This window comes from Egretta garzetta, unplaced genomic scaffold (genome assembly GCF_000687185.1).
Source record: "Egretta garzetta isolate BGI_Z169 unplaced genomic scaffold, ASM68718v1 scaffold64, whole genome shotgun sequence".
In the NCBI taxonomy this organism is placed as follows: domain Eukaryota; kingdom Metazoa; phylum Chordata; class Aves; order Pelecaniformes; family Ardeidae; genus Egretta; species Egretta garzetta.
In genome coordinates, this window is record NW_009259596.1 from 1,304,285 (window position 1) to 1,317,084 (window position 12,800).

Consider the following 12,800-nt stretch of genomic DNA (forward strand, 5'->3'; position numbering starts at 1 on the left):
CATGCAATGTTCCAGCCTTGGGAAAGAGCGGCTGGGAAGGTGCCCAGCAGAAAAGGACCTGGGGCTGTTGGTCAACAGCCGGCTGAATATGAGCCAGCGGTGTGCCCAGGTGGCCAAGAAGGCCAATGGCATCCTGGCTTGTATCAGGAATAGTGTGACTAGCAGGAATAGGGAAGTCATCCTTCCCTTGTACTCAACATTGGTGAGGCTGCATCTTGAGTTCCGTGTTCAGTTTTGGGCCCCTCAGTTGAAGAAGGACTTTGAGGCACAGGAGCATGTCCAGAGGAGAGCAACAAAGCTGGTGAGGGGTCTGGAGCACATGTCTTATGGGAGCAGCTGAGGGGGCTGGAGTTGTTTAGCCTGGGGAAAAGGAGGCTGAGGGGAGACCTTATCGCCCCCTACAACTGCCTGAAAGAAGGCTGTAGCGAGGTGGGTGTTGGTCTCTTCTCCCAATGACAACGGATAAGACAAGAGGAAATGGCCTCAAATTACACCAGGGGAGGTTTAGTTTGGATATTAGGAAAAACTTCTTCACCGAAAGGGTTGTCAAACATTGGAATGGGCTGCCCAGGGAAGTGGTCGAGTCCAGTCTCTGGAGTTATTTAAAAGACAGATAGATGAGGTGCTTAGGGACATGGTTTAGTGGTGGAATGGCAGTGTTAGGTTAATGGTTGGACTTGATTATCTTAAAGATCTTTTCCAACCTAAACAATTCTATGAGAGGCTTTACCACCACAGGGGGAACTGCCTGCTGATCCCCTGCCACAGAGTTGGCAGCACACTTGTTCACTGTTGTGGTGCCCTGATGGGAAGCCAAGTATGGCCCAGGCTTAGCAGCTGGTGATGGCTTAATGGCACCCCATAAGACTGTTCTCCTTACAAATTATCCAGTTATAGATTTTTATGATTCCAGTGATGGAGCAGTCAGTCAAGGCACCACTCTCTCCCACCATGCATTAGAGAAGGGAGTCAGAACCAGGTAAGTACAGGTTGAATGAAGGATCTGACGATCTCCATGGCGTGCTTCCCCCTTCACAATTTTACATGTAATCATCCACTAACTTCTACTGCCTTTGGGAAATGAAACCACAAGCAATGTCAGGGAATAAGCAAATTATAGCACAGAACTAATTGCCATCTTATTGGCCTTAGTAGCACACAGAGAAGCTGTTCTATGTAGAAGTAGGGCTAGAAATTCACGACACCACATTTAGAATTTGCCAAAGATCCTTAAACTCAATACACTCTATATCCCCAGCTAAAGTATTGTGAATACTTGCTCCTTCAGATAAGATAGGTAGAGATATGATGGGAATTTGTCTTGCAATATGGAGTTTGGCTTCCCTTGATGATAGGAGGATCCTCAAAAAGAGGATCTGGTATACCTAATTTAGGAAACCTTCCCCTATATTGACAAAGCTCTTAATTTAGACAATGACATTACGTTTAGTGAGACAGTGTGTTTATTTCTGTTTCTGTATAATATGCTGCTGCTGTGCTTACAGTAATTGTCCCTGAATTTCCATGTAAGGTTTTCCCTGGCATGGAGCTTTACATGGAATACAGGTCAGGAGCTGTGCATAAATACTGAAAATGTCAGCATTTGGGTTTGAGCAATATGATTACATAAGGAATATAATTGTATGCAAATGATATAATATATTATCTTGGGTCTGGGACTCCAGGGCTGCACAACCTTAAAGCTGAAAGATTTAATATCATGTCATTAACATTAGTAGATGCAACATGCAGCCAAATGTCTTTGGTATTAAGATTATCAATGATAGGTGTATTACAATTCTGCTTCTGTTAAGATTTTTTTTGTAGCTCATTTAAATCCACATGCTGTAACTGTTATTGTTCTGTACACAAATGTTTTTAAGGCATGAACCAGGGGATTACGTGTGGGGTTTTTTTTTTAATCAAAGCCTATTGCTGAAGCATCAGCTATAATGATGAAAAGGAAAGAGCTGGCTTTTTTATACTGTAGCTGATATCAGCGAATGTGCAATTCATCACTTCTTGTTTCACCACAAAATAGTTTACATGTGCTGTACATCCAGATGTCTTAATGTTTTCCAAATCTTAATATTTTTCAAATGTATCAAGTGGAAATTTTCCTGTGTTTTCTATTTTTTACATGTCTATGTCTGTACAAAGTCATTGGTAGAATTTGCAAATTGATCTTTATTTAAACGTATTCTTTGAATAAGTTTTTGCCAACATTATATATGATCCATGTAATCTTAGGAATAAACAAATGGAATGCAGGCTAAAACAGGTACCAAGGGACATTTTTCATTATTTAACTTTAAAATTTATCTAGGATCTGTAGGTATGCGAGAGAAGAGAGCTGAGATTGACATGGAAGCATTACTTACTCATACACATTAAAATTTACGGATTAAGACAATAAAAGAATTACCACGTTTGAACTCCAGTGAGAGCACATGTGTTGCTGTCAATGGTATACTCTGGTATTATCACATCTGCTGTGACATTTTTCCTGAATAAACATTAAAGTGTTCCTACTATATTAAGACTGATTCATATTGTAGGATTTTCTCCCCATATATTTACCTTAGTCCCGTTACTTACCATTAAAATACCAAAGGACCTAATTGAAAAGGTGAGTTCCACCTCCTAGTACAGCCATGAATGGCCCTGGAATCAGTGGTAAGATTGAAATAATCAGGCTGGGGGACAAGTACACGGAGAAGTGGTGTTTCCTGCTCATCATCTGCCCAGCAGCACCTGGAATTTAGCATGGAACCAGGGTATACCCCAAGCTACAGGTAGAGAGACTGGAACTGTGCTGCAAAAAAATAAATACTCTGGCATACAGAGCAGTAATCTCAGCCATTCTTGCACCCCTTTAAACGTTAGCTGAAGCTGCAGTATGATGTACAACATCCAATGAGTTATAACTCCTTATCTCTCATACAACTCCATAGATGTTGAACAGTGATTTGGGTTTGAGCCTTGCAGGGTAGATGGCCACCGTGATCATGTCCATCTCAATGAGTACCTGTGGAATAACTGGCTGTAATAAAAAATGTTTCCCTATTTCAGCAAGGAGCTGAAAGAATGGACTATGAATACTATTTTTATGCTTAGTACTCATTTGGCAATGTTAATCTTAGAATAATCTCTTGCACTCCGTTAAATATAAAGCCTTTATTTTTCTCTTCTGTGACATATTCAAGGGACATCAAAGTCAATTCATTTGTTTGGTGGGTGGGGTCATGGGGCATCCAATTACCTCAAGGTTGAAATAACCACTAATAGTTATGCTTCTGTTGCTATGCTGAGCCAAAGAGAATGCTTTGAAGATGCAGATATATGTGATATTAAGTTGACTGCGGTCCAGGGATCTTTCAGATTACTTTTTTAAAGTAAAGTAATTTTTTAGAGGTACAGTGAGCTATTTGGCATGGAGTCAAACTGCTAAACAAGCCTCTGTAGGCTCATATGAAAACTATAGTCTTGCCTTTTTTTTTTGCCTGCTAGCCTTGTCTCTGGCTTGTTTTACCTCGCTGTTGTGACTATCCGTACCTGCTCTACTCCACATCAGACTTCCTTTCAGATGACCTGAGAAGTTTCTGTTTCACTGTAGAAGCAACGTTTGGAAATCTGAGATACGATTGTTGCAAAATCAGGCTGAATCTTCAAAATACCAATGTTATTATCTTAATGTTTTTGGTAATTCCAACAGCAAAAGATCTACTGAGTGCAGTAGGGGTAGAGCAAGCCTGTTCTCCAGGGCAGTGATGTTCTCTGATGAATTCAAAACAGCTGTGTTATGGTAAGTTCTTTGTGTGCACTAGCATTTACCTCTTCATGGAGCTTGCCTTCACTGAGCCAAACTCCATCTTTCAAACTCCACTGCCGTCTTTACCTGTGTAAATCTTCAAAACACCAGAGCAGTCAGTGTATAATGCAGGCATACCTATGTATTGGTGCTGGTACATATCCTGCAGTGTTTACTGGTACCTTCACACTATCCATTGAACAAAAAAGCCCTGACTACACAGTAAAAAGATGCTATGCATTTTAGCCTTATTCAGCTGTGCTTCAGTGGTACTAAAAGTAGTACCATGTGTTGTCAATCTAGGCCAGTACCTAGAGCCAAGTGTCCTAGAAAACTGCTCAAGTCATGAACCTGAATGGGTAAGATAGGCCCATAGGGTCACGACAGGGGCTCCTGCAGCACCAGTTTCTGTTGCAATGGACTTCTCCCTTTTCTAGGTCATTCATCTGGCTGTTTGGCCAGCTCCTCAGCAGCTGTGGGCAGCTCTTCCTGCAATCCCTCAAACGTGTTCAACAGCCTTGGCAAGGTACACCATGTTAAGTAGCCCTGAACTGAAGATAATGTCTATGTTTAAATGAAATCTGAACTGAGGTCTTTGTGAAACAGGGCACCTACTCAGCATCTCCTTGATAGCCTCTGGAATTGAACTGCTCTAAAGAGGAGCAGAATTCAGTCCCTTTCAGCTGAATCTCAGATAACGGGGTCTTTTCTGAAATGCCGACAAACTTTTTTTCCCACTGCTTGCTTGCATGAAATAAAGGCAGGGATCTTCTCCGTATGCTCCTGCCTAATAGAGTGAGATGAGCTGCGTTTGAACACCGTCACTGCAGTAGGCATTTCCCTCATATACTTCATTACAGGGACAATATTCCCATGGCAGATGGTGTTTTCAATATTGTGATTTTTTATCTGTCTTGAGCAGAGAGAGGCAATGTGGTGAAGCCAGCCAGTGTCTGGCTCGGCGTCTGCCAGCATGGCCTGCCCTGGTGCGGCTCTCAGGATGCTGGGCAGATTCTGGGTGAAGGCAAGACTGAAGAACTAAAATCCTTGAGTGAGGAATCACCACGTCTCAGACGCCTTTTGGCGAAGTCAGGGCAGTCACGAAGAGCTCACTACAGATCAAGCAGGCAAAATTAAAGTTGTCAGGAGCCCTTTAAAGTCAGTAAATTCTGTGGGATATTGCCAGGGTTTGAAGACCAGATCTGTATTTGGCAGAGTTTCTCACTTGCCATGTTCTGAAAATGCCTTTTATCTTTTCTTTTGTACTTGTCATTATCAACTTCCATATTTCCGTTATGATTCTCTGGGATTAAGGAGCTTAAAATAATATTTCTGCTCTGCCCGATAATGACTGTGCAGCCTCCCCGGATGGTAGTCAAGTTGTCTTATAGATCAGAGAAGTTTTATTATTTCTGCAGGGTTTTTCTCCTTTACTTCCACATGCCAGCTCCAAAGATTCTGTATATTTACAGTTAATCATCAATGGCTTTAGTTATAATAGCTTTAAAGGCTCCAATGTATTCGAAGAAACCTGCTGATCCCTTTTTATCCTAATAGGTCAGCAAACACTTTAAGCCTTGAAAACCTGACCTTGCAAGTCATTAGACAATGCAGCACCCAGCATGATCCAGCCCACAACTGGCTTCCATTAAAATAGAGAATCACAGTCACATCCTCGTGTATAATAACGTGATGTTGTCTCCTACTGAAGTTTTGACTGGAGTGATTACAATTTGAACTAGATTTGTTTGGACTGATAGGGTTTTTTTCCACCTCTGGGCCTTTGTTGAGTTCTCTTTACAGCAATTGGTATCTATTAGCTACTGCAAAATCCTGTTTCAACATCCTTTGCTCACTGTGTCCTGCCCAGTTATTATAAAATACATACATACAAGGGGATTTAAAGCTGATGGTAAAAGGTTAAATCATAACAGGTCTTACTGCTCCACCCATTACTGGTCCTTAAATTCCACGCTGCATCATTTCTGTGCAGCAACAAGGAGTCAGGGTCTGGTAACCCCATAACGCTGGCTGTCTGCATGACTCCTCAGTCTCTAGAACACTTCAATGCTGAAGCCCTGATGGAGCTATCAAAATAGCACACCTTCAGCTATGAAATGCGTACAACAAAGCCTGCAGATGCCCGCTGGGTCAAGTTCAGCCTGGAAGTCAAGGATGACAACTTCTAGAGACTGTTTTCAGGCACCAGAACCTGGGTCCCTCCTTAACTCTAGATATTTAACTGAGGTGTTTTAATTAGGAGTGTGGTCACGCTAGGCTGCTTCATATTCACCACAGAAAGACCAAGATCTGAATTGTTTTCTAGAGGTGTCTATTACTTCTACAATATTGTTTACTATACAGGGAACCTGAAGAAACTCTCCAAATCCTCTGATAGGCACCTAAAGTTTTGAGAGTTGAATGTCAGCTCAACAGAGGAGTGGCTGTGGGATTCATTGTGCAGGCAGAAGATGTTTTCACATCCCCAGTCTGCTCATTTAGACCAGGAACTTGATCACAATCCCACTGCCACCACTACCATGACATGCTCCCCAGCGTGTCCGAGGCTGGTACATTGTCAACATCTGCTCCTGGAGATGCTTGATTGCCTAACAGTGTGCTGGATCAGAGGGAAGCCAGCCCTGCAGGTAACCTGGTGAGCAGAACACTCGATGGTAGCATGGGATATGTGGGTTCAAACCCCTTTGTTTGGAAAAATGAAGATCAAATCTCCGTTCACTGCCTTACAAGGGGGCTGTGTGGATGTCACTCTTTCTGTGAGAAAAGTCAAGCTGACAGGCAGTTAACTCCAGAAAATAATAGAGGTTCTTTTTCAGGTTTAGAAACTAGATCAGAGATAGGTACCTGGTTGGTATCTGAGAGCTCCAGCTTCTAGCACTTACGCCTGTCCTAGAAGTGTATGGCAAGCCTAAGTAACTTAGGGGCTGTTGACTTTACTATGCAGTAAAAGCATCTAATAGGTGTTGAAAACCTGAGTCAAACACCTTGGTCACATACCCTGTTTTGGCTCTATGAAGAATTTACTGCTCTGAGCATCTGTCCGTGCCTCACGCACACAAACACACCCCTGACATTACTGCCCTGTTATTCTGTGGTTTATAGCTGTTCATTAATTGCTCCCTAACCCAGTTCACTCAAAACAATACAGGCTAGAAGAAACCTCTGCGAATTAAAGTGTGTAAACTAACCTGGGCAATTTCGGATTATTTGGGTTGGGCAGCTGTTAGATAGCAGCTATGCCAGTAGGTGAATGGTAGCATCCCTGAAGACATAGAGGGTAACGGCAAATGCTGAGCTGGAGGCAGGAGCTGCAGACAGAAACCGCATCTTCCTCCACTGAAGTCCTTGTGGACAGACTTGTCCTGCAGCTCCTGGGGTCTGAATGCCTGGCTTCAAAGCAATATTCTTAAATTAACATGAATAACTACCTGCTACACATGCAAGTCTGTAAATGAGACAAAGAGGGCCAAAATCAGGAACTTCTAAATGTTTGGTAACTGTATCTGTGTCTGGGGAGTCCCTAGGGACTATAATGAGTCTATAAAACAAGTTAACACCTGCTCCTCACACTTTCCTTAATTAAAATTCAGTAGATATGCAAGTCATTTTAATGAGTGATCTGTGGCTCCACAGGAGCCAGTCTGGAGGGGAGGCTGTCTCGACAACACCACACAGTTTATGCAAGGCAATTACCACGCTTTGCGTTGGGCACACCGTCTTCAGTGCTGCTCCAACCTGGGCAATCAAGCTTTTTCCTAGGGTCTGAGGGACAGAATATTATATATATTATAACTGTTTAGTCATTATATTTGTCCCCCAGCTTCACAGTTGTTTCTAGTTTGGACTGGTACTCTCCTGAAAAAGCTGTGTTTTGACTGTGGGAAGGTCAATTCATCTACGCTGACCTGCCTGTAAGGTATCAACACTTGAATAACAGAACCACCATCGCAACACCACAGAGTATGGTCCTGCAGCTACCAGGAAAGAGCTGGTACAGTCAACACACCCAAGCACAGTGACCGAGGACCGTACACCATCCAAGGGCAGCACTTGCACATCTTAGCAAGCCTTTTCTTGTCCTGAAGAGGTGCTTCCTGCCACGGGCTCGCTTCAATTTCGTCCATTTGGGAATGTAAAACCTAGCATTGGTTTCTCCACCAGCTCTGCCTCCTTCTGGGGCTTGGGGAAGTTGGGATGATCCTGTCCCTTTCCAGTGTCCTGGTCACACATTTTCTGGGATGTTTGTAAGTGAAAACACCACACTATTTATTGCCTGGTTCAAGGTTGTCACTGCCTCTGCTGGGCAAAGGCTTTCTACACAGAGTGTAGAAGATCTGGGTAAGGAAAACTGCTGAGGACAAAAGTCCTTTGGCACATTTAAGTAATTTGACAGTAATTCAGCCACAGACAAGTTGCTGAAGTGAAAAGTATGGCTAAAGTCCAAGTGGCAGCTCACTTCAATATGAAATGAAAGAAAAATCAAGGCTTGATTTACAAGGGCTCTGGTAAAAATGCTATGACACAACACTGGTAGATTTTTCCCTATTTGTCTCTTAAAATCTTTCACCAAGTAATATTGAGGGACTTAGCCATATTTTTTTTAGTTTCAGATGGAATATTTGCAGGCTTTTTCTCACCACATAACTATACTAATGACAGTGCAAGCTACACTCAATACACAGCTTGGAAAAAAGGAGACTGAGGGGAGACCTTATCGCTCTCTACAACTGCTTGAAAGGACGTTGTAGTGAGGTGGGGGTCGGTCTCTTCTCCCAGGTAATGGGCGATAGGACGAGGGGGAATGGCCTCAAGTTGTGCGAGGGGAGGTTTAGATTGGACATTGAACATGATTGCACGCAAGCAATTCATGGGCTCTCCTGGTTCATCTTGACGAGTCCTGCAAACATACAATTCCTGTTCTGTTACAAAAGCATTCTCAGCCTTTCACTTTTCCTGCCTCTCATTGAATATTCCTTTGCAAAATCTTTCAGCCTTCCTTTTCCACTTCCATCATTTTCCCTTACTTCTCGTGGGGTTCCACACTTTCCATCTTTCCTCCCCCCTGTCTGTGAACAGTTGATCAAGCCCATTTTTCCAGTCTCCACACACCACCTTAGCCTGCCAACTAATGATCAGTTCTCAGCTGGTGAAGCTGTGGTCTCCGTCAGGTTTATTTTGGTGGACAAGTGGTGAAGGCTTTGTGAGCCAGACAGTGTGCCTCCATACTGCAGCCAGGTTCATAAGGATTACAGACTATCTCGCCAGCAAATAGAAGGGGCAAGCTGCACAGTTTGTTTCCTCAGAAGGTCAGGGAAAGCTGTACAGCCAACTTACAACAACCTCCATATCTCAGCAAGGCTCTGGACTCAGCATGACTATCCGGAGCTAAGACTCCTTCTGTTTACAACTGGGGTACACTGCACGACTAAAATGTGTTAGACGCAAAAGGTATGAGAAGATGAAAATTAAAAGTGGGAACGCGTTTCAGTTTTCCACGTTCTCTCACAAGAGCCATCTCTTCCTTCATCATCTGCCTCGTTTTGTTCGCCAGCACAGGAACTTCATCAAAGCTCTATTTTGACAGAAATGTGCCCTACTTACCCTTTTACCTTCCATCCCCCCGCCTGTACAGGTGAAATTACCGGGTGTATTTACACAGCCATGTCCTCCTTTTTAATTAGTCCTAATACAGTGCCAGCATACTAAAGGAAGGAAAGCTTTGTGCTGGTGAGGTGAAGAGCCCTGATTTAAATAGATGGAGCTGTATTCCTGTAACATAGCAGATTCGGGATTTGGGTGAGTAAATTGCACCAGCTCTCACACTCACACGTGCGTAAGTGGTCTCAGGAGTCTTGCTGTAAAGCAGTCTACCTTGTAACACATCGCCTCGGCATACAGCTTTAGGTGTCTTAAAGCTTAGTTCTATAAAAAACTCGTTTCCATAGCTCCTGGCCACTTTCTGAAACTCACAGATTCTGCAGCTAGGGAGTAGTTTTACATCTGATTATTTTTTTAAAAACCAGTTTGCTTATTTTTGTAAGGCAGGTAAATGTAAAGTTAATATACAGCCCCGCTATAGCCACAAATAATACAATGAAACTTTGTTCTCCAATATTTCTGCAGGGGTCTGATCCAGTAGACGCTTACCGTTAAGTTTATATGACATAAATATGGTCTGATATAGTTTGATTCAGCAGACATTTATTTTTCTGCTTTGTTTATACTGTACAGATAGTGTCATTTATTCCTTGAAAGTAGTCACAGATATAAAATAGAGACCATATGGCATATTTGCAAGCTCTGGGTTTTTTTATAACCAGATCTGAGAATATGTTCCTCTCCATTTTGAATATAAGTGATTCACTTAACATTTTGTATTTAGGCTTCCCTTCTAACTATGCTGCATTAGCTTTTGCCATTGCCAGTTTCTATAACAATACAAGTCATCTTTATCAGTAAAGATAAGGGAAAATTATTTACTCCCTGTCCTTCAAATTCAGTTTATATTTCTGTTTTGGCTTTCTCAGGGTATTTTTACCTCTCAATTTCTACATTTTTCAGAAGGAGAACATTAATAGAGACATTACTTTTGGCACCGCTAACAATAGCATTTGCAACCTCAAATGTAAAAATAAAAATCGTACATCGGTGCTTCAAAACCATGACAATGTAAAATTTATGACAGCTACAATAAAACAAAATATATCGAGCCCTCCTTCAGATATTTTTGCACCTGAATCACACACTCAAGCTTCCTCTTACAGTCATGAAAGCTTTTAATCACATGTCCATTAAGTTGTACTTCAAAATGCAAGCCAAGTATCACCAAGTCAGTCTGCAAATCTTTCCTATTGAATCCCCTATATTATTGGCCAGCATACTATGATATCCTGGGTGGCCTGAAGGTTAGATAGACAAGAAGTGCACAGAGATACTGTATTTGCATGCTAACCAAGTCAGCGTTCTGGTCATAAAAATAGAAAGCCCTTATCGCTTTCCTTCCCTTTGCTCCAGCAGATATTAAAGAAGTGTAACAAGCCTTGGAAAACACAAGATGAGGTGAAGATAGCGATAGTCATTTCCAGAAAATAGGCTCATTTTCCCTTCTTTTTTTGGTGTTGGACCAGGCCTGTTGTACATCATCGTGATGTTTGTCCATGAATGAGAGGACTCTCTTGGGACCCTTGCAGATAACACCCCCCAGGGTGCGGCTGGAGAGGGTATGTTCCATTAAAACACAGATAATGGGATGTCTGACACTGGAAAGCAATTCTGAGTAACCATGTATATCTTGCACTCAAATTTCATTATCCAAACTTATTTCCTAATCACTTCTGTAGAAATAGCCATAGATATAAAAAAAAATCAGCAATAGTAACGAAACACCCGTTAGGCGCTCACACACGAAAGTACCAAGCACAGCTGGGGCAGAGCGATGAGATGGAGTAAATTTTACCACAGCTGCTGAGCCTACTTAGGAAATAAAATAGATTAATATTTACACAAACAAGAAATTAAAGGGCTTGATGGTCCTGCCTGTTGTCCTTCACTACCTAAAGGGCAGGAAAATTCTGAATCACAAGATAATTGAATTTTCTGAGCAATAACAAGGGTTGAAAGCATTTGCTGTGAGCATATTGAAACTATATAAATATGCCTAATTTCTAGACAGAAGAAGTCATTAACTTGGTGTTGAGGCTGTAAATAAATTGTTCATTCAAGAGGGAAACTTAATACTGCATGCGCTATTAAAAACAGATATTTACGGCACCGCAGCACTTAATTTTACAGCTGTGTTTGTGAGCTCCTTTACACTTCATCTGGGGAATCTTTTGCATACCGCAGTAACTGCAACCGGCAAGAGATCCCAGCCCTGCAGGCAGTGGCCCCGTCTCTGCAGGAGGGGCAAGGGAAGGCAGAGGCAGTGACAAATTGCCTGACTCCACTGTTGGGGTCAGGATTAGCCACCACACTTTGAAGGGGCTGAGACTCTGCCTTCAGAGCTTTATGGAGTCCTGGCATCACCCGGACCTTCCAGGGCAACATTGGACCATGTACCTGCCACTTGCCTCTCCCGGCAAAGGCTAACCGGCCATACTAGCTCCTGAACGGGGTTGGGGTGGAGGGAGCCTTGCCCGAGCCTCCAGGATGAATCCCAAGGCATGTTTACTACTGCCCATGCCGTCCTAAGGGATACTGCCCTCTCTGCTCACATAAGTAGGGGAAATCGTAGGTACTCAAGCGGCACACTCACCCCATTTTCACTGATGGTCACTGGAGACTTTTGCAGCTGTTGAACCACTCAAACATCTCAAAAGACAAGAGTCAAAGTGAGTTTTCAAATAAATAATTATTAGCACAACGAAAAGCTACCTGTGGGAAGGGCATAAAACCACAAAAAAACATCCCCAAACAACCTGAACTATTCCCTCTTATCCCCATTGGCCTTAAATTTCACATGATTTAGGTCTACACTATTACAAGGTTGCTGAGATGTCAAACCCCAGCTACTTTGATAACTCGCCAGTTTAGCAGAGAGTTCAATTAGTTGGGGACAGCCTAAACCCTGTAGACTTTGGCGTCTTGCCTGCGGCTGCGCATATTTTAAACCACAACCACCCCGCCTCATGCAACAGTGTATAAATACCGCAGCTGCAGGGTTCTAACAAGGGTAAGATTTCCAAAGCTAAAGACTCTCTGTGACAATGGTGCTAAAAGGTTTAAGTGGGTTCAAATAGTCCAGTGCCAGGCCCAGCCAAAAAAAATATCTTAGAAAGAGGGAGGGAGGGATCACTAAGGAGAGGAGGTAAGAAGGTGGCTCAGGAAACACCTAACACGTAACACTGGTTTAGTAAGATTCAAGGAAGGATTTGATGTTCACCAGCTAACCCCATCAAAAACTTTGGAAGTGTTATAAAACCTGCTACTTCACGGCAACCTGTAACCATTTGAGATTAAAACGAACCTT